This window comes from Suncus etruscus, chromosome 5 (genome assembly GCF_024139225.1).
Source record: "Suncus etruscus isolate mSunEtr1 chromosome 5, mSunEtr1.pri.cur, whole genome shotgun sequence".
Lineage (NCBI taxonomy): Eukaryota > Metazoa > Chordata > Mammalia > Eulipotyphla > Soricidae > Suncus > Suncus etruscus.
In genome coordinates this window covers 72,731,434-72,754,616 of record NC_064852.1, presented here as the reverse complement: position 1 = coordinate 72,754,616, position 23,183 = coordinate 72,731,434, and the positions used below count along the sequence as shown (strand labels likewise).

At 38.5% G+C, this 23,183-nt stretch overlaps 2 non-coding genes across 2 annotated transcripts; one reads left to right on the top strand and one right to left on the bottom strand.

Moving 5' to 3' along the window:
• Positions 1 to 22,101: 22,101 nt before the first annotated feature.
• On the top strand, positions 22,102 to 22,172 carry TRNAG-GCC (transfer RNA glycine (anticodon GCC)). Its single transcript has one exon. It is a non-coding gene; the product is annotated as a tRNA-Gly (tRNA).
• A 330-nt stretch (positions 22,173 to 22,502) lies between these two features.
• On the bottom strand, positions 22,503 to 22,574 carry TRNAA-CGC (transfer RNA alanine (anticodon CGC)). Its single transcript has one exon. It is a non-coding gene; the product is annotated as a tRNA-Ala (tRNA).
• Positions 22,575 to 23,183: the final 609 nt, after the last annotated feature.

Genomic DNA, 23,183 nt, shown 5'->3' with positions numbered 1-23,183 from the left:
AGGGGATTATATGGGATGAGAGGGATCAAACTCAGGTTGATCACATGCAAAGTAAATGCCCTATTCATTGTGCTATTGCTCTAGATCCTTAAGTTGACATTTGTTAGGATGTCAGAGGTTACATTAACTAGCTAAATAATTATTTCAAATAGGTAGGTATAATGGGATTTGGAATAAACACAAAGGGAAAAAATTTGGAAGAACAAGTAATAATTTTGTATCCTAGAGTTCTTGGATTTTAAATATGCTTTCAACAAATTTCGATATTTAGTAAACTTTAAAAATAAATATATCTACTTTCCTGGGACCAATAAGAAGCTTCAGCCTAGGATTTGTACAAAAACCAAGATCTCTAATTCCAGAGGTTTGACTCTGACAACCCCAACTGAGCAGAACTTCTGGAACCATAAGTAAAGACTATCCTAGACTTTGTCCTAGGTTCTGTGCAAATATCAAGAACTCTAATTACAGAGGACTGATTTTGACAACAACTGAGCAGAAAGTTTCCTGACACCATAAAAAGACCTTGGGGTTTGACAATGAGCATGTCTGGAACCTGTAGCTGTTACCATGACATTATGCTTCAAGGGTGGAGAAATCCTGATGTATCTTTCAGGCTAAGGGAATTCCCTTTCTAATTTCCCCAATACTAACTGTGCTTATGCAAAACAAAAACAAAACAAAACAACAACCAAAAACATAAACAAATAAACACAGAACCTTGCCACACCTGCCCTCCTTCCTTCTTTTTTTTTCTTTTTCTTTTTGTTTTTTGGGCCACACCCAGTGACTCTCAGGGGTTACTACTGGCTATGAGCTCAGAAATAACTCCTGGCTTGGGGGACCATATGGGACACCGGGGGATAGAACTGCTGTCTGTCCTAGGCTAGCGCAGGCAAGGCAGATGTCTTACCGCTTGGGCCACCACTCCGGCTCCTCCTCCTCCTTTTCCTCCTCCTCCTCCTCCTTCTATCTTGTGTTTTGTGTTTTGTATATTTGTGCTTTTCTATCTTGTGTTTCCTGAATGTGGAACCAGGAATAACCCATGAGGATCACCAGGCATGGCCCCAAAGCAAGCAAGCAAACAAGCAAATTAAAATCTTACATATCATCCATATAAATCACCTCATGTATCAATATCTCATGACCCAACAGAATTTGAAGAACCCAAATAGATAAGTGTGCTCAATTATATTTAGTAAATTAAAGAATAAATTACCATTGTTTTTGTTGTTATAGAAGATTGGACTTAAACTTAATACATATGAATGTGTATTTTATTACTGAGTCACATCTCAGGCACCTTATTATTTGGCTGTGGGGTGGTGGGGATCTAACTAGATCTGACATACATAAGACAAAGATATTGCAGTATCTTTCCAACCCCCAAAGAATGAGATAAAAAAAAAAAGTTGAAAATTATTTAAAACCAAACTCTCTGCAATGAGATGGGAGGGAGAGTACAGGAGGTATGATAATTGCTTTGCATGGGGTCAATCTGGTTTTGATCCCTGGTAATAAATATGTTACTATCAAGAATGATCCAAGAGGGCCAGAGAGATAGCATGGAGGTTAGGCATTTGCCTTGCATACAGAAGGTCGGTGGTTCAAATCCCGGCATCCCATATGGTTCCCCCATGCCTGCTAGGAATGATTTTTTTTTTTTTTTTTTTTTGGTTTTTAGGTCACAACTGGCAGTACTCAGGGGTTACTCTTGGCTCTATGCTCAGAAATCGCTCCTGGCAGGCACAGAGGACCATATGGTATGCCGGGATTTGAACCACCGAGCTTCTGATTGCAAGGCAAACGCCTTACCTCCATGCTATCTCTCTGGCTCCGTAACTTTAATTCTTATGCAAGTGAGATTACTAAGTATAGGGACAGGAGAGATAGCACAGGGCTTTTGCCTTGAAAGCAGCCGACCCAGGGCCTAAGGTGGTGGTTTCGAATCCCAGTGTCCCATATGGTCCCCAGTGCTTGCCAGGAGCTATTTCTGACCAGATAGCCAGGAGTAACCCCTGAGCACTGTCGGGTGTGGCCAAAACAAAACAAAACAAAACAAAACAAAATAGAGAAGTATAAAATGGTGTAGAAGACTTGCCTTGTGATACCAGCTCCGCAGTCACAAGTTCCTTTTCTTAGGCAAATCATACTACTCTAGCTGACATGGATTTTTCCCTGCTTATAAATTATCCAACTTTGAGATTAAAGTTGCTAAATATACTGATCTAATCACTTCTCACCATTGTCACTGCTGCAATCTTGATTATAATCTCTATTATCTTTTTGCACAAATTACTGAAATGACTAACCATGCTTCATACCTTTTCTTAATTCCCTCTATTCTTATTAAGCAGTCAAACTGTTCAAACTAAGTAAAATCAAGTCATATTTATATTTTAAGTCTACCACTAACTTCCCATCTCTCTTAAAATAAGCCAGTATGTTTTTCATGGCCAGCAGCACTTACCAATCTTCCTAACTTCATTTTCTACCTCCTTAATTTTACCCATACTACTGCAAAATGTTTGTGTTTAAAAAAAAAAGAAAAAGAGGAAATAAGAAAAGAAGAGAAGAGAAAAAATGAAAAACAAAACCAAAAAACCTCTTTTCATATTTAAGACTATGAACTTTGTCTTTGATATTGATATTCCAAAATATCCTCTTTATAAAAAATATGCCCCCCCCCTTGAAAAAGAATAGCTCTTGCCTCAAATGTCTCTGATAGGCTTCCCTTACTACTTTATATTTAAGTATAATTTAAGTACCTTTCAAACCCTTACTCTGGTTGATATTTTTTTCTTCATGACACCACTAATATATTGTGTGTCTTCTTTCCTGTGTCCTTTGTTGATATCTTTAGACTAGAATGCCTATGTCATGAAGCAGGATTGTTTTTTTTCTTTCTGTTTTGCTAATGAATGTATCTTCAATGACTGAATGATGTAAGGAACTTTAAAAATCTCAAAAATCGAGGGACAACCCTATATGTGAGGCCTTGGGTTTGACCCCACCACTGCAAAAAAAAAAAAATCAATCAATAAAATTAAATAGTCCTCAAAAAATTAAACAATAGGATAAAGTAATTAATGAAAAGTAAAAACTTTGTATTAATTATTGGATTATTAATTATTAATTATGTAAGTGCCATTATATTGTCGAAAAGCCAGGTAATAAAAGCATATAAATTTATCATTATAATAATTTCTGAAACTAGTTAGTGATAATGTAGTATTTGTATGCCTTTAACAAATATTATGGACTTCTTGAAGCCTTTTGGGATTGTCATTGTTATTTTGAAACTACATGGAATAAATGATGACAATCCTCGTTTTCAAATGTAAATGGCATTGAAATAATGATCATTGAAAAAGCAAGTGCTCATTAGAGTGGTTCTAGTATTAAATAACCTTTGAGAAAGTTTTTAGATTTCATCCACTTTGAATGTAAAAGTTGATTTCTTTTTTAATAAAGTTCACCAAATAATGTGATGCTGCTAAAGCCGTTGAAATGTCACAGAGCTACAGAACTAAAAAGTAACTTGAGATCATTTGATTCACACCTTTTCCATGAAGCAAGTGAGTATCTAAGCTATTGAGAACCCACATATTTCTTCAAATAGAAAGACACCTAGATATATTGGTAAAAAGCATTATGAGTACGTTAGGGTCATAGACCATTTCTTCAAATTGTATTTATTTGTTTGTTAGGGTGCCACACAGGGATTACTTATGCTCTACACTCAGAATTACTCCTGACAATGTTCCAAGACCATTTGCAAAGTGGGGATCAACCCGTTTGATTGCATCCAAGAAAAACACTATTGTTGTACTATCAGTCTGGTGCCACCATTAATTCAATTTTTTATTTTTTAGTTTTTGGTCACCTGGCAATGCTCAGGGGTTACTCCTGGCTCTATGCTCAGAAATCATTCTTGGCGGGCTCAGGGGACCATCTGGGATGCCGGGATTCGAACCACCGTCCTTCTGCATGCAAGGCAAATGCTTTACCTCCATGCTATCTCTCCAGCCCCCATTAATTCAAATTTTAATGTGAATGTTTTCCCTCACACTGATTCGATCGTTGTATGCATAAGCATCAATTGTTAGATTGTTATCAGCTTTAATTTTCTATTTATATTAAACTTAAAGGGAAGAAACACAGGTTGTATGTTATTTATATCCAACAAAATTTGTTTCAATACATAAATTCTGGGGCCAGAGAGATAGAATAGAGGGTAGTATACTTGCCTTGCACACTGCTGACCCGGGTTCAATCCTTTTATTAGATGGTCCCAGAGCATTGCCAGGAGTAATCCCTGAGCATCACTAGATGTGGCCCCAAAACAAACAAAACTCCAACAATTCTAACTTTCACTTGGAATGTTAATATGAGAACAGATTTATGACATGTGTTCTTTGTATTTTCTTTTCTCTTTTTTCTATTCTTTTCATTTTCATTTTTTGTTTGTTCGTTTGGTTGGTTGGTTTTTGGGTCACACCTAGCAGCACGCTCATGGGTTCCTCTTGGCTCTACATTCAGAAACTGCTCCTGGAAGGCTCAGGGGACCATATGGGATGCCGGGATTCAAACCACCATCCTTCTGCATGCAAGCCAAATGCCTTACCTCCATGCTATCTCTCCAGCCCTCATTTTCATTTTTTAAAATTTTCTCTTCTTTTCAATTTTGGGCCACATCCAGCAGTGCTCAGGTCTTTTTCTAGCTGAGTGTTCAGGTGGTGTTTAACAAACAAGATGGAGTGCCAGGAATTAAGTTGGGGTGAACCTCAAGCAAGACAAAGGCCTTACCTTTTGTACTAACTCTCTGGCCATTTTATATTATATTAATTACTAATTAGTATATATTAATTCTGTGTAGGACAAAGAAATGCTACCTACCACTTAGAGTTGTTGCAAAGAAAATTGTCTTTGTGACCATAGTATACATACGTAATGGGCCAAGTATTACTCTTTTGTTTGTCTGTTTGGGGGCCACACCCGGTGTCACTCAGGGGCTACTCCTGGCTATGAGCTCAGGAATCTCTTCTGGCTTGGGGAACCATATGGGATGCCGGGGATAGAACTGCGTTCCATTTTAGGCTAGTGCTGACAAGGCAGACACCTTACCACTTGTGCCACCGCTTTGGCTCCTGTAAGTATTACTTTTGACATCACCCTCCTCAACCAAAGTAGCTCCAAAATGCTTCATGATTATAAAAATATTGAAAAAAGGCAAGAACTACCATTTTTGTAAATTTAGTAAAAATATATTTTGTGTAATATATAATTTTTTTCATTTGTATTTGTCCTTATAATCATGCTTATCATTTTTAACATTTAGAAACAGATTTTGCAATATTGGTTCTCATATACTATAATGAATGGATAAGGTTTGCTGAATTAAGTGTAGAATAGTAGGGGCTGGAGAGATAGCATAGAGGTAAGGCATTTGCCTTGCATGCAGAAGGATGGTGGTTCGAATTCTGGCATCCCATATGGTCCCCTGTGCCTGCCAGGGGCAATTTCTGAGCGCAGAGCCAGGAGTAACCTCTGAGCAAAGCCAGGTGTGACCCCCCCCACACAAAAAAAAGTGTAGAATAGTAGAATTAAGTGTAGGATGGTATGGAATACCATTATATGCATTAGCCTGTTTAATTCCTATAGCTGAGCTCTGAAATAAATCTACATGTGTGTTCATTTTAACCAAGTAAAACATTAAGACAGAAGGGTCAATAAATAACTTGGCCAAGATCACAGAAAAGTAAAAGCTGAAGGCAAAAAGAAAGATTTACTTCCCTGGAGCCAGACCGGTGGTGGAGGGCAGAAGGCATCTGCCTTGCGCGTGCTAGCCTAGGATGGACCATGGTTCGATTCCCCCCTCCCTTCCTCCCCGCCCCCCACCCCCATCTCATATGGTCCCCCAGGCCAGGAGCGATTCCTAAGCGCATAGTCAGGAGAAACCCCTGAGGGTCACTGGGTGTAGCTAAAAAATCTATTAAAAAAAGAAGAAGAAGAAGAAGAAGAAGAAGAAGAAGAAGAAGAAGAAGAAGAAGAAGAAGAAGAAGAAGAAGAAGAAGAAGAAGAAGAAGAAGAAGAAGAAGAAGAAGAAGAAGAAGAAGAAGAAGAAGAAGAAGAAGAAGAAGAAGAAGAAGAAGAAGAAGAAGAAGAAGAAGAAGAAGAAGAAGAAGAAGAAGAAGATGAAGAAGAAGAAGAAGAAAAAGAAAAAAGATTTGGTCCCCTGTTTAGATCCTGTACTTAGAAGCATTATAGCATGCTACAAGCATTTTGTTTTGTTTTGTTTTTGTTTTTGGGTCACACCGGCAGCGCTCAGGGGTTACTCCTGGCTCTATGCTCAGAAATCGCTCCTGGCAGGCTCAGGGGACCATATGAGATGCCGGGATTCGAACCACCGTCCTTCTGCATGCAAGGCAAACACCTTACCTTCATGCTATCTCTCCGGCCCCGCTACAAGCATTTTTTAGTTGTCTGTCATAAATTTTCTAAGGCTGGCTGGTCAAAACTACCCCTATGACTCAGAACTGCTGATAGAAGCCTACAGAAGTTATCAGTATTCTCAAGTGACTTGGGCAAATACTTTTATTCAGGACAATAGTAAACGAAGTCAAGTTTAGTTTTAGAATGTACTTGTCCATATTAGAATAATGTACAACATTTCTTAAACTCTTGATGGAAGAGCTCTTATTCATAAGTTTAATATCTTAAATCTTATTATTTAAAACTCTCGTGTTGAGGACTTATTTTATTAGCTCACAGCAAGAAAACTACATATGGTGATTGTACAGGAAACCCTGACCCAAAGCTTGTTGTCTCTGACTAGTTTAGCACTAATTTCCATGAATATATTATTTTAAATGTTATTTCTATATCCTGTTTCTATTTTATAGACACAGACCCAGGGTACAAAAGGCACTTGCCTTTCATGAGCCAACTGGGTTCAATCCCTGGCATCCCATATGGTCTTCCAAAACCACCAGGAGTGATCCTTGAGCACCAAGCCAAGAGTAGTAACCCCTGAGCATCACTGGGTGTGGCCCCTTCAATAAAATGAATCATTAAGTCAAAATATGACAATTATATTTGGAAGTCCTTAAAATTCAATGCCCAGTTTAATGTTTCTATGCCATTATAGAAGATACTTTATTGTGGGAGTGGAGAGATAGCTTGGAGGTAAAGTGTTTGCCTTTCATGCAGAAGGTCATCGTTTCGAATCCCGGCGTCCCATATGGTCCCCGTGCCTGCCAGAAGCAATTTCTGAGCATAGAGTCAGGAGTAACCCCTGAGCACTGCCAGGTGTGACCCCCCCCAAAAAACACACACACACACACACACAAAAAGAAGATACTTTATTGTGTGATATCTTACAGCTAAATAGTACTTAAGAAAAAAAATGTATCAGAAATGTTTATTGATAAATTAAAATACAAAACAAATAAAACTAGGACATATACACATTTTAAGTAAGTGTATATGTGTCATGGGTTCCTTATATACCAGTTGTCAAAATGATAAAACCTGGAGTCAAGTGCCAATTTCCCACATACTTTTAGAAAAACATTAAACAAGTCATTTAAGCCGAATTTTCCCATTTTGTTTGTCTTTATATTTTCTGTCTGATAATTCATTTTCTACTACTTCTAATTTAAAAAGATGATTTAAAAAAAAACAGCTATCATATGTAGTTTAATTTTCCCTCACAAACCTGTTTCTCCCACTGTATAGGATTAGTTTAATTATTTTGGGGAGGGGGTGAGGTAGTGGCGTAACTGGTTTAGTCCAGGCTCATCATTCAGGGCTCAGGTAACCATATGTGGTTCTGAAATAGAACCCGAGTTAGTCTAATGGAAGATAAGTGCTTTACCTTCCTGAACTCTACCTCCCAGCTCCAGAAATAGTTTCATTTTTATCAATCAATTATTATTAATTAATTATTATCAATTATCATCAATCATTATTTGGGGAGAGCACACCCCAAATAGTGGTGCTCCAGGTCCTCTTGCTGTGTTTTCAGGAATCACTCATGATGATGCTCAGGAGATCAAATGGGATGCCTGGATCAAACCCAGGTCCTTCATGTACAAGGCAAATGCCTACCTGTTCTACTATCTCTCCAGCCCAGAATTAGTTTTACAAGTAGGAAAAAGCTCACATTAAATTGTAAATAATTTTTCTACATTAGCCATTCAGTTAATTGAACAAATGGGATATTCCATTCACCTGTGCACTATCCTTTTTGGGTAAATATTGTGTACATAGTATAATAGAGGTAAGCGAAAGAGTGAAGAGGTTGCCAAGTAACTAATAGCAGTATTAACCTTTTAAGCATAAATTCAAGATAAGATGCTAATGAATGTGAAAGAACAAAATAAATCCAAACAGTATATGGCTTGGCAATACAGTCTCTTGCTGTTAATGAGTGTAAATAAAACATAAAGACATGAAGCCCTTTGGTGATGGTAAGCTGCAGTGACATTACATATCAAAACCATAAAAGTTAACACTATTGTAAACATGTTCCCTAAACTACAATAAAAAAATTTTAGCAATAAAAAAGTTAAGATGAATGTGCTAATGATTCTTAGTGTCCAACCTGTAAGTTTTTATTAGAATATCTAGCACACTTTCTTATCTTCAATACTACAATTATTCAATCCTGGATGAAGAAAGAATTCAAATGATGGATTTATTCACAATATTAATACCTACAGAAAATGAATACTGTTCAAAATGCTGAGCTGTACATAAAATTATTTGAAACATTGCCTTCACTCAGTAGGCCAGTTGCACCCAATTTGGAATCATGGGAACTAAAGTGAAGTTTCAGAGAGCATTGAGTATTGGATTAAAATAAATAAATGTCTAAAAGGAGGGAGTACAGGGAGCAGAAATCTTGGGAGTTCCTGTACTGGCAGACTGGTAGGGAAGGTGCTGTGTTGGGTGGTTTGAACAAAGAGAAATTCCACTTTTTTGTGATATAAGTTATAACTTAACATAAATTATCTCTGACTGGGGTATCTTGGCTGGCTATACCACGTTATTTAGTATTCATTTGACAATCTAGACAGAACTTAGAAAGAGTAGTCTATCCACTGAATAGTTCAGGAAGATGTATTCTAGGTAGATAAGAAAAATATAATCCTAAATCAGGAACAGATGGGCTAGAAACAACTATAACTCTTTCAATGCTCTCAATGTTCTCATTAGAAAAATGTGTCTTTGAGAAAAAATTAGGAATACCTGGCTTGTAATAGAGTGACATATTTTACCTCTCTATAAGCTCATATAAGAAGGATTTGATCCATAGGCAGGGATATAGATACATTGTGAACATAGAAATATTGTTATTTCAGCAAATGATGTCATTAAACACTTGAATTTACAAAGAATTGCCAGTGCTCTAACTCTGTGATTAATACAACTGTCAAATAATCTTTAAATGTTCAACATAAGAAAAATGTGCCCTGGTGATATATAGATAAATAATATTATCATGGAGGACATAGTAATTAATTTTTGGTTTTTGTTTTTGGGCCACACCCAGTGATGCTCAGGGATTACTCCTGACTCTGAGCTCAGAAATTGCTCCTGGCTTGGGGGACTATATGGAACACCAGGGCTCTGCATTTAGGAATCACTTCTGAAAGGCTTGGGGACCATATTGAATACCTGAAATTGAACCCCAGTTGTTTGTGTGCTTGGTAAGCAGCCTGCCAGCTGTACTCTCTCAGGCCTCTGAACATACAAAATTAAGAACTAGACACCAAAATCTGGAAAGTAACCAAGAAACATACTTGGTGGTCAACATTTATAGAAATGTATAGCCTGATTTTGATCTTGAGACCTGCTCAGTGAACTAAAGATGATCAAATCTTTGTATTTGGAAAGTAAAAATTATCATTTTTATTATAAAGTAATATGATTCAATTTTTAAAAATATGTATTAATGAAAAGTTACTTATAGTAATAAAATAGTCTTTGTTTTTATTTCTGTTTTTGGGGTCACACCCTGTGACGCTCAGGTTACTCCTGGTTATGTGCTTATAAATCACTACTGGCAGGTACAGGGGACCATAAGGGACACCGGGGATCAAACCAAGGTCCTTCTTGGATTGGCTGCATGTAAGGAAAACACCCTACCACTGTGCTATAGTGCTGGCCCCATAAAGTGGTCTTTATTATCATATATTTCTCAATGAAAAGCCAATGAAAAGTCATCCGTAATAACAAAGACCACTGTTATGTTTTTAATATGCTCCACTGTTCATTGTGCTTAAATGTATTAACTATTACTTCTTAAAACAATTCCATGAGGTTGAAATTACCATCATGCACATTTAATAGATTTTACTTGAGGTAGAAGCAATGTGACTGATTGGAGTGGGCACTAACTTTAGATGATTCTGGTCCCATAATCTTCCTTCATATAGTTTTTTTCCATAACTAGATATATTATTTTTTATGAAAGTGTCATTATTCTGCACATATTTTATATAATGGGTCTTTGCCCTTTCCCTGCCATTACAATGCCATATACATCATTACATTTTTGGAGGAAGGGGTCACATTTAGAGGTGCTCAGGACTTACTCCTTGCTCAGGGATCATTCCAGCAGGACTCAAAAAAATCATATGGGAGCAGAGATCAAACTCAGATAAACCATGTACAAGGCAAGCACTCTACCACTGTACTATGTCTCTAGACAAAAAAAAATGTTATGGGGCCGGGCGGTGGCGCTAAAGGTAAGGTGCCTGCCTTGCCTGCGCTAGCCTTGGACGGACCGCGGTTCGATCCCCCGGTGTCCCATATGGTCCCCCAAGCCAGGAGCAACTTCTGAGCACATAGCCAGGAGTAACCCCTGAGCGTTACCGGGTGTGGCCCAAAAACCAAAAAAAAAAAAAAAAAAGTTAATCATGATTTTTAGCAATATTATCCAGTTCAAATCTGTAGCATATTTTCAAATATCTCCACTGTATTTTTATCTTCTTTCTCAATATGAGGCACTCAATAAGCAACCATTAATGTAGTGCACAGTGTTTCATTTCACATATAAAATAATTTCAGAATCAATATCCCAAATACCATTGCTTGTTTTTGAATTACATTAGTGATGCACAGGCTACTCCCAACACAGTGCTTGCAGGGGTCCTCAAACTTTTTAAACAGGGGGCCAGTTCACTGTCCCTCAGACCATTGGAGGGTCTGACTATAGTAAAAACAAAACTTATGAACGAATTATTATGCACATTGCATATATCTTACTTTGCAATGAAGAAACAAAACAGATACAAATACAATATATGGCCCTCGGGCCACTGAATCATGCAATCTAAGTATCAAGTCCAGGCCCCCTAAATCCAAAGCATGTATGCAGCCTATTGAGCTATCTCTCCAGTCAATGTCACAGTTAGTAAAATAAACTTTTTTCTATAAAAAATAATTATTTTGGGGCAGGAAAGGTGGCTCTAGAAGTAAGGTGTCTGCCTTGCAAGCGCTAGCGTAGGACAGACCACGGTTCGATCCCCCGACATCCCATATGGTCCCCCCAAGCCAGGGGCGATTTCTGAGCGCATAGCCGGGAGTAACCCCTGAGCGTCAAACGGGTGTGGCCCAAAAACCAAAAACAAAAAAAAATTTATTTCATATATGTTTACTTTATATTTAATGTATGGATATGCACATATAGACATACATGTGCACATGTTTATATATGCACACACGTTTTATATATTAAGACTCCTTGCTTCTATTTGCACTCACATTTTAGGGTTCTATTTTTTCACTTCCTATTAAATATAATTTATTTTATTTTATTTTTTAGTTTTTGGTTCACACCCGTCAGCACTCAGGGATAACTCCTGGCTCTACGTTCAGAAATCGCCTTCCCTCCCTGCTATCTCTCCGGTCCCTAAATATAATTTTATGATGTTTAAAAGATTCAAAATACAAAACTAGGGGCTGGAGAGATAACATAGTGGTAGGGCATTTGCCTTGCAAGCGGGCCAACCGAGGACCGGCATTGGTTTGAATCCCGGCATCCCATATGGTCTCCTGTACCTGCCAGGAGCGATTAGAAAGCAAACCAGAAAAGTCATAGCTATGTCTAATAAAAAAAAAAAAAAAGAAAGAAAAAGAGTCTGATAAGACAATTGAATACCACGGCTTACATAGTTGCTCATAATACATGAATTTCTGGGGCAGGAGTGATAGCTCAGCGGTGAGGTGTTTTCCTTGCACTTAGCAACTGCTTTCCAGGGACGAACCTGGGTTTGATTCCCAGCATTTCAGATGGTCCCCCAAGCTTGCCAGGAATGAGAGCAGAGCCAGGAATAACCCCTGAGCACAGCCGGGTATGGCTCCAAAACAAAACCAAAATAAAATACACGAATTTCTACCATTTCATGTTCCAATACCAGTTCCACCACCAACATAAAGTACCCTCCACCAGTGTCCCACCCAACCTAAACACCCTAAACTTCTCCCCTTAGAAAGCGCAAAATAAGTTGGTTTGTATTGACAATGAATAGACTTCAAAATGATATTACATGATTGAAAATTTAAGTAAAAGTATTTTGTTTCCTCACTAAAGTTTTGTGTTTGACCACTTTCAGTCACACTTTATGGTCATTCATCATATGTAATGCTTCAATTTCATAACTCATAAAAGTAAAATTTTAGATTAGGAATTATTCAAAAACTACTCCCAAACTAAAAGCTAATTTATAAAACGTGATTTTCAGTTATTTTATCATCTATGTCTCTCTAAAAAAATGTTACCTTGGCCTATAGTTAGCTTAAGGAATTCTTGTATTCTTAGATTTTTTGTTTTGTTGGGAGCGGGGCACACCCAGCAGCTCTCAAAGGTTACTTTTGGCTCTGTGCTTCCTCAAAATCGCCCCTGGCAGACTTGGGGAACCATATGGGATAATGGGGATAGAACTCAGGTCTGACTCAGCTCAGCTGTGTGTAAGGCAAACGCCCTACCACTGTGCTATCACTTCGGCTCCTAAATTCTTTTTTTGTTTGTTTGTTTTATTTTGTTTTGTTTTTGAGTCACACCCGGCAGAAATCGCTCCTGGCAGGCTCGGGGGATCATTGGGATGCCATGATTCGAACCACCGTCCTTCTGCATACAAGGCAAACGCCTTACCTCCATGCTATCTCTCCGGCTCCTGAATTCTTTTTGTTTGTTTGTTTTGGGTTTTGAGTCATACCAAGAAGTCATAAGGTGGATCCTAATCCAATCGGACTGTGTCCTCTGACCAAGAATTAATGTATTATGAGCAACTATGTAAGCCATGGTATTCAATTGTCTTATCAGACTTTTTTTTTTCTTTTTTTTTTTAGTTTTTGGGTCACTCCCGGCGGTGCTCAGGGGTCACTCCTGGCTGTCTGCTCAGAAATAACTACTGCAGGCACGGGGGACCATATGGGACACCGGGATTCGAACCAACCACCTTTGGTCCTGGATCGGCTGCTTGCAAGGCAAACGCCTCTGTGCTATCTCTCCGGGCCCCAGACTTTTTTTTTTAATTAAACATAGCTATGACTTTTCTGGTTGCTTTCTAATGTAATTTTTTTTTTTTTAACTCTTGGCTCTACCCTCAGAAATCGCCCCCGGCAGGCTCAGGGGACCATATGGGATGCTGGGATTTGAGCCACCGTTCTTCTGCTTGCGAGGCAAACGCCTTACCTCCATGCTATCTCTCCGCCCCCCCACCCCCCACCCCGCTTCTGAATTCTTAAGATATTTTAAACACTTTTACTAAATTTTGTTTTGTCAAATCTCTGGTAACAAAGGTGCTGCTTTTGAATAAGACTTTGTGTTTAGTTCATTCTCCTAACTGAATCGTTTCTTGACTTTCTGGTATCAGTTTATTATTATGATGATGATTATTTTTTTTTTTTTTTTGGGTCAAACCCGGCAGTTCTCAGGGGTTACTCCTGGACCTATACTCAGAAATCACTCCTGGCAGGTTCCAGGGACCATATGGGACAGCGGGATTCAAACCACCGTCCTTCTACATGCAAGGCAAATACCCTACCTCCATGCTATATCTCTAGATAGATATTATTTTCTCTAGATATTTATGTTGATTGAAGTATAGAAGCTTATTAATATAAGAATCTATGTTTAAAAAAAAAGTTAACGGGGTCTGAGTGATAACACAGTGGATAGAATGCTTGCTTTGTACACAACTGACCCAACTTAGATCCTTTGCATCCCATACAATATCCTGAGCACCAAAAGGAATAATTCCTGTGTGCAGAACCAGGAGGAATTTCTAACCATTGCCAGGTGCTGCACAAACAAACAAACAAACAAACAAACAAACAAAAAACAAGAAGAGGAAGAGAAAAGAAGATGAAGAAAGAAGGAGGATATGGAGGAGGTAGAAGAAGAGGAAGCAGAAAAAGAGGAAGAGGAAGAAGACATTAATATTAGACATAATTATAAGATCTTCTGCCGGTTAAAAAGTTGAGACCATGGTATTCTGGCTGCTGAGTTTTTTCTGATGGTCTGATGATTTAATTGACTGGAGCAGCTGCATTAAATTAAATGTGTGACATAAACAACAGAATATGTTACCTTTCAAATTTTGGAGGTTAAAGCTCAAGATCATGATGTTGACAAAGTTGATCCTTTTGAGGACTGCGAGAGAATCTGATTCAAGCTTTTCCTAGAGCCTTGAGTTTTGTTGCAATTAGACTTGTAGAAGCATTCTTCTATCTCTGCCTTCATCTTCCAAGGTGTCCATGCATGTTTCTGTCCAAATTTCCCCTTGGTTAGAGGACACAGTCCGATTGGATTAGGATCCACCTTATGACTTCTTTGAAAGTGCAAGTTCACATTAACAGACACAAGTGCATAGAACTTCAATTTATGAATGCAGGAGTTAGGGCATAAGTTGGTCTGAGAAACAAGTTATACCAGATAATTCATGTTTTCCACTATAATTCTGGATAAATTTATAGTACTTGAATGTTTTATGTCTTGTCTGTCTTGTGTTATTATTCCAACATCCATGAAAAAGTGAGGCCGAGTGATAGCACAGTAAGGCATTTGCTTTGGACATAGGTTCGATCTCCAGAATCCCATATGGTCTCCCAAGCATGCCAGAAGCAATTTCTGAGAGCAAAGCGAGGAGTAACCCCTGAGTGCTGCCAGATATGGCCCAAAACCCAAAATAAACAAACAGCCCCCCCAAAACCAACATTTATGAAAAAGAAAGTAAAAAAAGGGAATGAGGGAGAAAATGGGAGAGAGAGGAGAGAAAGGAGAGAGATTATAAATATCTCTAAACATTAATTGGGATTTCTATCTAAAATATTTGTATCAATATGATGAATATAATATGTAATATAATATATAATATATATTGATAGGTTACTTTGCATATGAAATTTCCATTGTCAGGCATAATTAATGAACATAGACTTAATGTTTAATTCTATGTTTCATATAGTTGAAAATCAATCACACAAACTAAACTCCTATTTAAAATTTTTTCTTACATCAGGAAGATAGCTCAAAGGGCTGGAACACATGCCTGGCATGAGGAGGCACTGGATTAAAATCATAGCAATGCAAACTGTGATTCCAGAACCTCTGGGTGTGATAAGCCCCACTACAGTTGGATCAAAGCATTATACTCACATTCAGGCCAAGTATTATGGACATGGTCTCCAAGCCATGAGAACAAGCTTGGAACTCCACCCTGTTAAAGCCACTCCACCCTTCCAAATTTATCTGATTAAAAGTAGAATGTACTAGAAAGATATAATATTAAAAACTAAAAATAGGGCCAGAGAGAGATAGCCTGAAGGTAAGGCATTTGCCTCAAATGAATTGTGGTTCATTTGGTTCACCTCAGAAGAATGGTGGTTCGAATCCTGGCATCCCATATGGTCCTCCAAGCCTGCCAGGAGCAATTTCTGAGCGTAGAGCCAGGAGTAAGCCCCGAATGCTGCTGGATGTGACAAAAAACAAAAACAAAAACAAAAACAAAAACAAAAAAAAAACAAAAAAAACCCACACACACACACACACAAAACAAAAACAAAAAAAAACAACAAAAAAAAAACAAAGAAAAACCATAAAAACAAACCCACAACTAAAAATAGTGAATATTTAGCAGCAAAATTTGATGGGTCTATAAATATTTCAGGGACTCAGAAAATAAGAATACAAATGTACAAACATGTCCATGATGCTTACTCTGAATCTAGTAAGATTTAGAAAATGTGGCCACCTTAGAGGGAGGGATAGCACAAGTGGTAGAGCATTTGTCTTGCATGAGGCCAACCTGAGTTTAATCTCCAGCATACTTATGGTCCTCTGAGCCTGCCTGCCAGAAGTAACCACTGAACACCACCAGATGTGGCTCAGAAAAACAAAAAAACAAAAATAAACAAACAAACTAAAAAATAAAAAATACCCCAAACAAAAAAGAAAACAAGGAAATGTGGTCAGAATTAATCTCTTAGGAGATTAGGTAGACAAAAAATAATATAAAGAGAACAACATTAAAAGTAAAATATAAGGGGCTCAAGCAATAGTACCCTGAAAAGGATGTTGCCTTGCATGTGGTTTACCTGAGTTCAGTCCATACGTTATCCTGAGCACCAATTGGAGTGATTCCTGAGAAAAGACCCAGTTATAACCACTGAGCAGTCAGAAGTAAGTAACTTCTGAGCATAGCCTGCTATGGCTCCAAAACCAAAATAAATAACATATAGAAGAAAATTTAAAAAATTGACCTCTCTAGGGATTAATTCCATGACTGTATTAAAATTTAAAATATTCTCTCTCTTTGACTTTGCAGTTGTACTTCTAGAAATTTATCCTGCATATATTTTTATATATGTGCAAAATGGCATTTGCTCAAGAATATTCAGCACATCGTTTTCTTCATAAAAAAGAAGAGAAAGAAAAAGCAAAAGAAAGAAAGAAGAAAAGAAAGAAAGAAAAAGAAGGAAAAGAAAAGAACACCAGAAATAGTCTATATGTACTCTGGTAAGAAACTGGTTAAGGTCATTGTGGTACCCTTATGCAAGAAACATTCAAATCCTCTTCACCCATCCTAGCATGATAGTGCGAAACTTCATTTTCAATGCCTTGAATCTAACTCCTTAGGAAACTTGGCCTGGAGCGCTCTTTATGATTGTCAGATGAAATAAATAATGTTTTAATTCCCAACCAGTAAAAATGAATATAAGGCCATTAAAAAGAAAAAAAATGCATAGCTCTGTATCATAGAAGAAAATTTTTGTGAGATACATTTTTCTGAAAGTAAAAGAAAAGAAAAGAAAAGAGCAGGCAGTAAGGACAATAATATGTTCTATGTGGGCAATAAAAGTTAATTTTAATGTTAGTATTTCCAAAGTGTGAATTATCTGCTAGGAAAAATTACTAAATGCTGATAACAGCGGTTGCTTCTAAAAAAGCTTTTAGGAACTGGGATGGGGTAAGATGCCTTTTAATGCAAGGTAAATGCCCTACCTCTATGCTATCTCTCTGGCTCGATTATTTTAAGTTTTTAAACAATTATTTTAAATTGAGGCATTATGGTATTTAATGATATTGCTATGTTGTTTTATGCTTCTACTATGCAAAATCCACTACCGAAGTACCCTTAGCCCACCCCAAGACATGTTTTTGAAAAGGCAAAAATGGGGGCTGGAGAGATAGCATGGAGGTAAGGCATTTGCCTTGCATGCAGAAGGATGGTGGTTTGAATCCCAGTATTCCATGTGGTCCCCCGAGCCTGCCAGAAGCGATTTCTGAGAGTAGAGCCAGGAGTAACTCCTGAGTGCTGCCGGGTGTGACCCAAAAACAAACAAAAAAAATTGAAAAGGCAAAAATGACTTGGGAAGAGGAGAAAGAATTTGGGAAGGGAGACGTCAGCTACCATTTGATGGTGGGTGGTTGAGTGGCGCAGCTCAAGAGTACTTGAAATGCCACATCCAGAGATGGGTATTCAGAAAAGGATAAAGAATTCACACCCACATTTCATTTCCTCTATTCTGAGGACTCTGTGTGAATTTGAAATTAATTCAATTTTGAACCAGCAATAAAGAACTGGTTGAATATTCAAAAATTAATGAAATAAACAAAAAGAAAGGGAAGAAGAAAAGAAGTGAAGGAGGGAGAAAATTCAATGGGCAGTAGTTTATAGAATGACAAGTAAATCATATTTTCTCAGTCACCTAGGGAAAGAGTTGAAAGCGGTCTGCACTAAGTAGCAGGTTGGACATGAGGAGAAATCGTAAAGTTCAATACTATTTATTTATTTCTACTTTATTTCTTAATTTATTTTTTTAATGTCATCTTGAGAGGGGAAACTCAGACTCACTGACTATTGGACAGACTAGAAAACTAGGAATGAGCATAGCATGAGCAGGATGATTTGGCAATGACAGCTTTCCAGGAAAAATTGCTGCATTCACAACATCTGTATGCATCTGAGAATTATACCTGGATTCTTCATTTCCATGCCTTGATTTTAATCCTTAGGAAAGTAGGCCTTGGGGTACTACTTGTGATTCTAAAATGGAATAAGTAATGATTTAATTCCCAGCCAGTAAAGGGCAATCCAAATGGCTGGCTCCACCATTTCCCCAGGGCTAGTTTGTAACCTGGGACAGAAATAAGCTGTGTGTATTAAATCAATATCATCACTCACAAGTTTAAAAAAAATGTCATTGCTTTGGTAGTTATGTGTTATATGAACTATTTCCGTTTCTTAATGGGTTGCTTTCTTCAGATGATATCATCCTGGTCACATTCCGACAATGAGTCAAGCCTGACCAGGGACTAGGTGCCTTGAGCAAGTGTTCCACGGTGTTATGATGCAACCTACAGGTTCCTAGTTTCCCACTGGGCTATCACAATGATCAAGTTTCTCAAGAGAGACAATTGTGTAAGGCTTTAGGGCACACCCTGCTTCCTTCTTCTGCTTTCCTCTTGAACTCAGCTCATCAGAGCCCAGCAGTGTTAGTGCGCACTGTCCTGAAGGTACTGCATGTTGCTCATCCTGTGATCTTTCCATGCTTGAGCACACCAGTACTAAAATGTCTGACACAGAATCTCTGATGCGAGACAGGACTAACATGGAGAATATCTATGAAATACAGTAACTGTATTAGTCACACTACATTATTCAATCAGAAGTAGCAAAAGAGAGGGATTTGCCTGCCTGAAGGAGCCAGGCCTCCACAGATTTCATGTTGTCCCACCTTTGTTTCCCTACTTTTGGCTCCGTGTCTCGTGTATTTGTGGAAACACATTCCCCCTAAGTCTCTGACTTCATTTATCTTTCTATATGATCTCTTTTGAGTCTCTAAATTGACTATATTTTAGATAAAATAGTTACTTGATTTGTTACTGCTCAGATGTAAACCAAAACAAATACTATACTTAAAAAAAAAAAAAAGGAAGAAGGGGCCGGTGCGGTAGCGCTAGAGGTAAGGTGTCTGCCTTGCCAGCGCTAGCCTAGGACAGACCGCAGTTCGATCCCCCGGCATCCCATATGGTCCCCCAAGCCAGGAGCGATTCTGAGCACATAGCCAGGAGTAACCCTTGACCGTCACAGGGTGTGGACCAAAAAACAAACAAACAAAACAAAACAACCCCCTCCCCCCAAAAAAAAAAGGAAGAAAAGCAAAGAAAGACATCTTATTTCCTTAGGACAATTTATTGACACAATTTACTGACATAATTACTAAATCCAGAATGTATTCTAGTCAGACATGTCAGCTTGTAGAGACCCAATGTCATACTAGGGAAGAGTAGGACTTTCTCTTATAGATAAGCCAGAAGCCCCAGCAATTCCAGCTATTGCTTTCAACTCTGTTTACTTCAGCAGAAAGCCAAGTGTTTGCCTATAGCCCTAGCAGGAATATTTTGGTGAGGATCTTGATTATGCCTGTTTATGGTCACAAATCTATCTCTAAATTAAGCACAGTGGCAAGGGAAAATATTTGGTTAGACTTGTTTCACATACCTACCACCCGCAGGGGAACAGAGATAAAGAAGCAAATTAGTATCATCCAAATCTCAAGGTATATATTCTTTACAGAATAAAAGACTTCTGCAGGACTTGTCTCAGAAATAACGTAGACTTCCAGACACATACATACCTATATATCCATATAAACACTCCCCCCCCAGTCCCTCCTGGACCCCCTCCGGCTCTCTCTTTCACACACACACACACACACACACACACACACACACACACACACACACACACACACACACACACACACACACTTTTGGCTTCTTAGAATAAAATTTCCAATTTAAAGGGATTTAACAAAAATATCTTTACTTGTCAAACTTAACCAGAAGCCCAGATTTCCTGGTAAAAAATTTCCAGGATGATGTCGTGTCTCTTGATCTTTTTTCTGAATCATCTTCTGTCCCCACTTATGATAGAAGAGGTTGGACTGACTCTAAGCTATATACCTAATATGACCAACATGACAAAAAAGAAAGGAAGGACAAAAGATCTTCCATTCTATCTTTTCTAGCAGTCCCCAACAGACTTTCCTCTCATTGGCAAGAGCTATATCTCATTCCATTCCTTGGAAATAAAAATGGAATAACGGCTTATTGAGCAATATTAGACTCTTGAAGATATGAAGACTAGTCTAAACTTTTATTAAGAAAGAGAAATGCAGCCCGGAGAGATAGCACAGCGGCGTTTGCCTTGCAAGCAGCCGATCCAGGACCAAAGGTGGTTGGTTTGAATCCCGGTGTCCCATATGGTCCCCCATCCCTGCCAGGAGCTATTTCTGAGCAGATAGCCAGGAGTAATCCCTGAGCACCACCGGGTGTGACCCCAAAACTGAGAGAGAGAGAGAGAGAGAGAGAGAGAGAGAGAGAGAGAGAGAGAGAGAGAGAGAGAGAGAGAGAGAGATATGATGGTCTTTGTTATGCCACAAGTAAGGGCTGTGGTTATTATGTTATTAACTCATATTTCTTATTTGATATTATATTATTTGATATTATATTTCTATTTGTTTTATGCCTCCCCCCATGTTGATCATATTGATTTTATTTGTTTTTCGAATAGAGATATTTTAGGATTTTTAGTTTGTTTGGGAGCCATACCCAGCATTGCTCAGGGATTACTATTGAAAGGTGGAGGTTGTGGGAGACTGAGGTTATTGAATCCTCAGCTGACCACGTGCCAGGCAAACTACTACCTGCTGTACCTGCTGTAGATCTGGCCATGAATAGTGATATTTTGGAATCTAAAAGAATTTAGTTGCTTTGATTTGAATATGAGATAGCTTTTTGTTTTGGCTTTTAATCCCATCAAACAAATGCAAACAGATAGGAGAGTTTAAAACAGCAGGTAGAAATGAGGAAGCCGGGCAAAGGTTTGAAGTACTTTTGGAAAGTTCTAGTTTCCAACAAGGTACATTTTAAAAGGTATTTTTCTCATTGTCTCATTACTTTGTTCTTTCTTAGGCTACTTTAGGATCCTACTCTAGATTTTTTAATCACTCCATTCAATTGTTTATCCCTAATACATTTATCTTCAGTTTTTGTTCGAATCTATGCACTGTAAACCCTTTTAAAAAAAAAAACAACAAAACATTAATGTATTAGTTCTTGTACTGTTCCAGGAATTTTTAATGGTCCTTCCCTTTACATACTGTATTGTTTCTTGGAATTAAATACACAAATGAGTTACTCTGTTGCAGTCAGAACAGAGCACCCACTAACGGCCCAGACTTTAATTAAATATGATGTATTTCCTCAAAGATCCTCATTTTCATTTATTAAGTTGAGAAAATTATAATACCTGCTCACTGGGTTGAAGTTCATGTTAGAAGTATGTATAAAATTCATCAGAAGTTAGAATAATGAGATTTTAGTAAAAATTTCCTTAATATTTTAGATTTCATTTTAAAGATGAAATTTATTTATTTAGATAAATAAATGAAATTAAATTTAGATTAATGTATTTAGATGTTGGATACATAACAATTTAGCAGAAGAAAAGAAACAATAGAGCCATGGAAATATCTCTTTTACTTCTAGTAACATTTAGGAAGGCTGCCTCCATGTAAGCATTGGTGGTTCAGTGGTAGAATTCTCGCCTGCCACGCGGGAGGCCCGGGTTCGATTCCCGGCCAATGCAACCTGCATTTTTCCTTTTTACTTGTTAAAAATTGTGTTAAAAGTTGGTAGAACTTCGAGGTTCCTCAAGGATTTTAGATACCTAGATCTTCCTTCAAGGATCATAAGACAACGTCTGGCATTATGCAAACGATGAAACAGAAACTAAACTTCCTGCTTTCACCTCTACTTTGACACAAATAGAAAAAAAATCTTAGTTTTAGATTGGGGGGATGTATCCTAAGATCTATGAGCAAAAAGAAAAAAGTGAGATGCAGGCTTATGGAAAATAAACAAAAAAAAACAAACAAAAAAATCGGGCCCGAAATGAAAAATAAACACAGCGGCTGTTTGGAGATGCCGGGGATTGAACCCGGGACCTCACACATGCGAAGCGCGCGCTCTACCACTGAGCTACATCCCCCAGCCGAGCGTGCAGCTTCTGGGATAGCTATTGGTTCAGGCTTGTTTAGTGCTTGCAAAATTATTCTAACACCATCTTCGGGGTTTTCTTTGGAGGAGTGTCCCTGTTGTCTATTTGTACCCTTTCCTTCTCCCCTTTCTTAAAAAAAAAAGAAAAAGAAAGAAATTGCTTTCACGGTGTAGAACGACTCCGCACAGCGCGCAGCCAGCCCCGGGAGACGCCCGGAGGAGCCCCGGGTCTCGGGGACGGAAGGATCCAGCAGCTGTCAGCGCCACCGAGGAGGTGGGACGTCGGCGCGCGCAGAGCCCGGCCCAGCCGCTCCGCCTTATCGCGCAGGCGCGGGAGAAGCTGTCACTGCTCAGCATCCTTGTTTGTTGCAGCTCTACAGCTGCTGGAGACCGAGCTGGTCCAGGATCCGGACTCTAGGCGAGCGATCCATCCCCGCTGGGATCCCCGCGCCTGAGCCCGAGGGGGCCCCGCTGCTGAAGCTGCACTGTGCTGTGCACGCCTGAAAAAACCCTTTGTATTTCTTGCTCTCTACAGCTCCCCTCCTCCACTCCTAATTAAACCGCACTCCACCCCAAACCCCCACCACGCCCAGTTAAACAA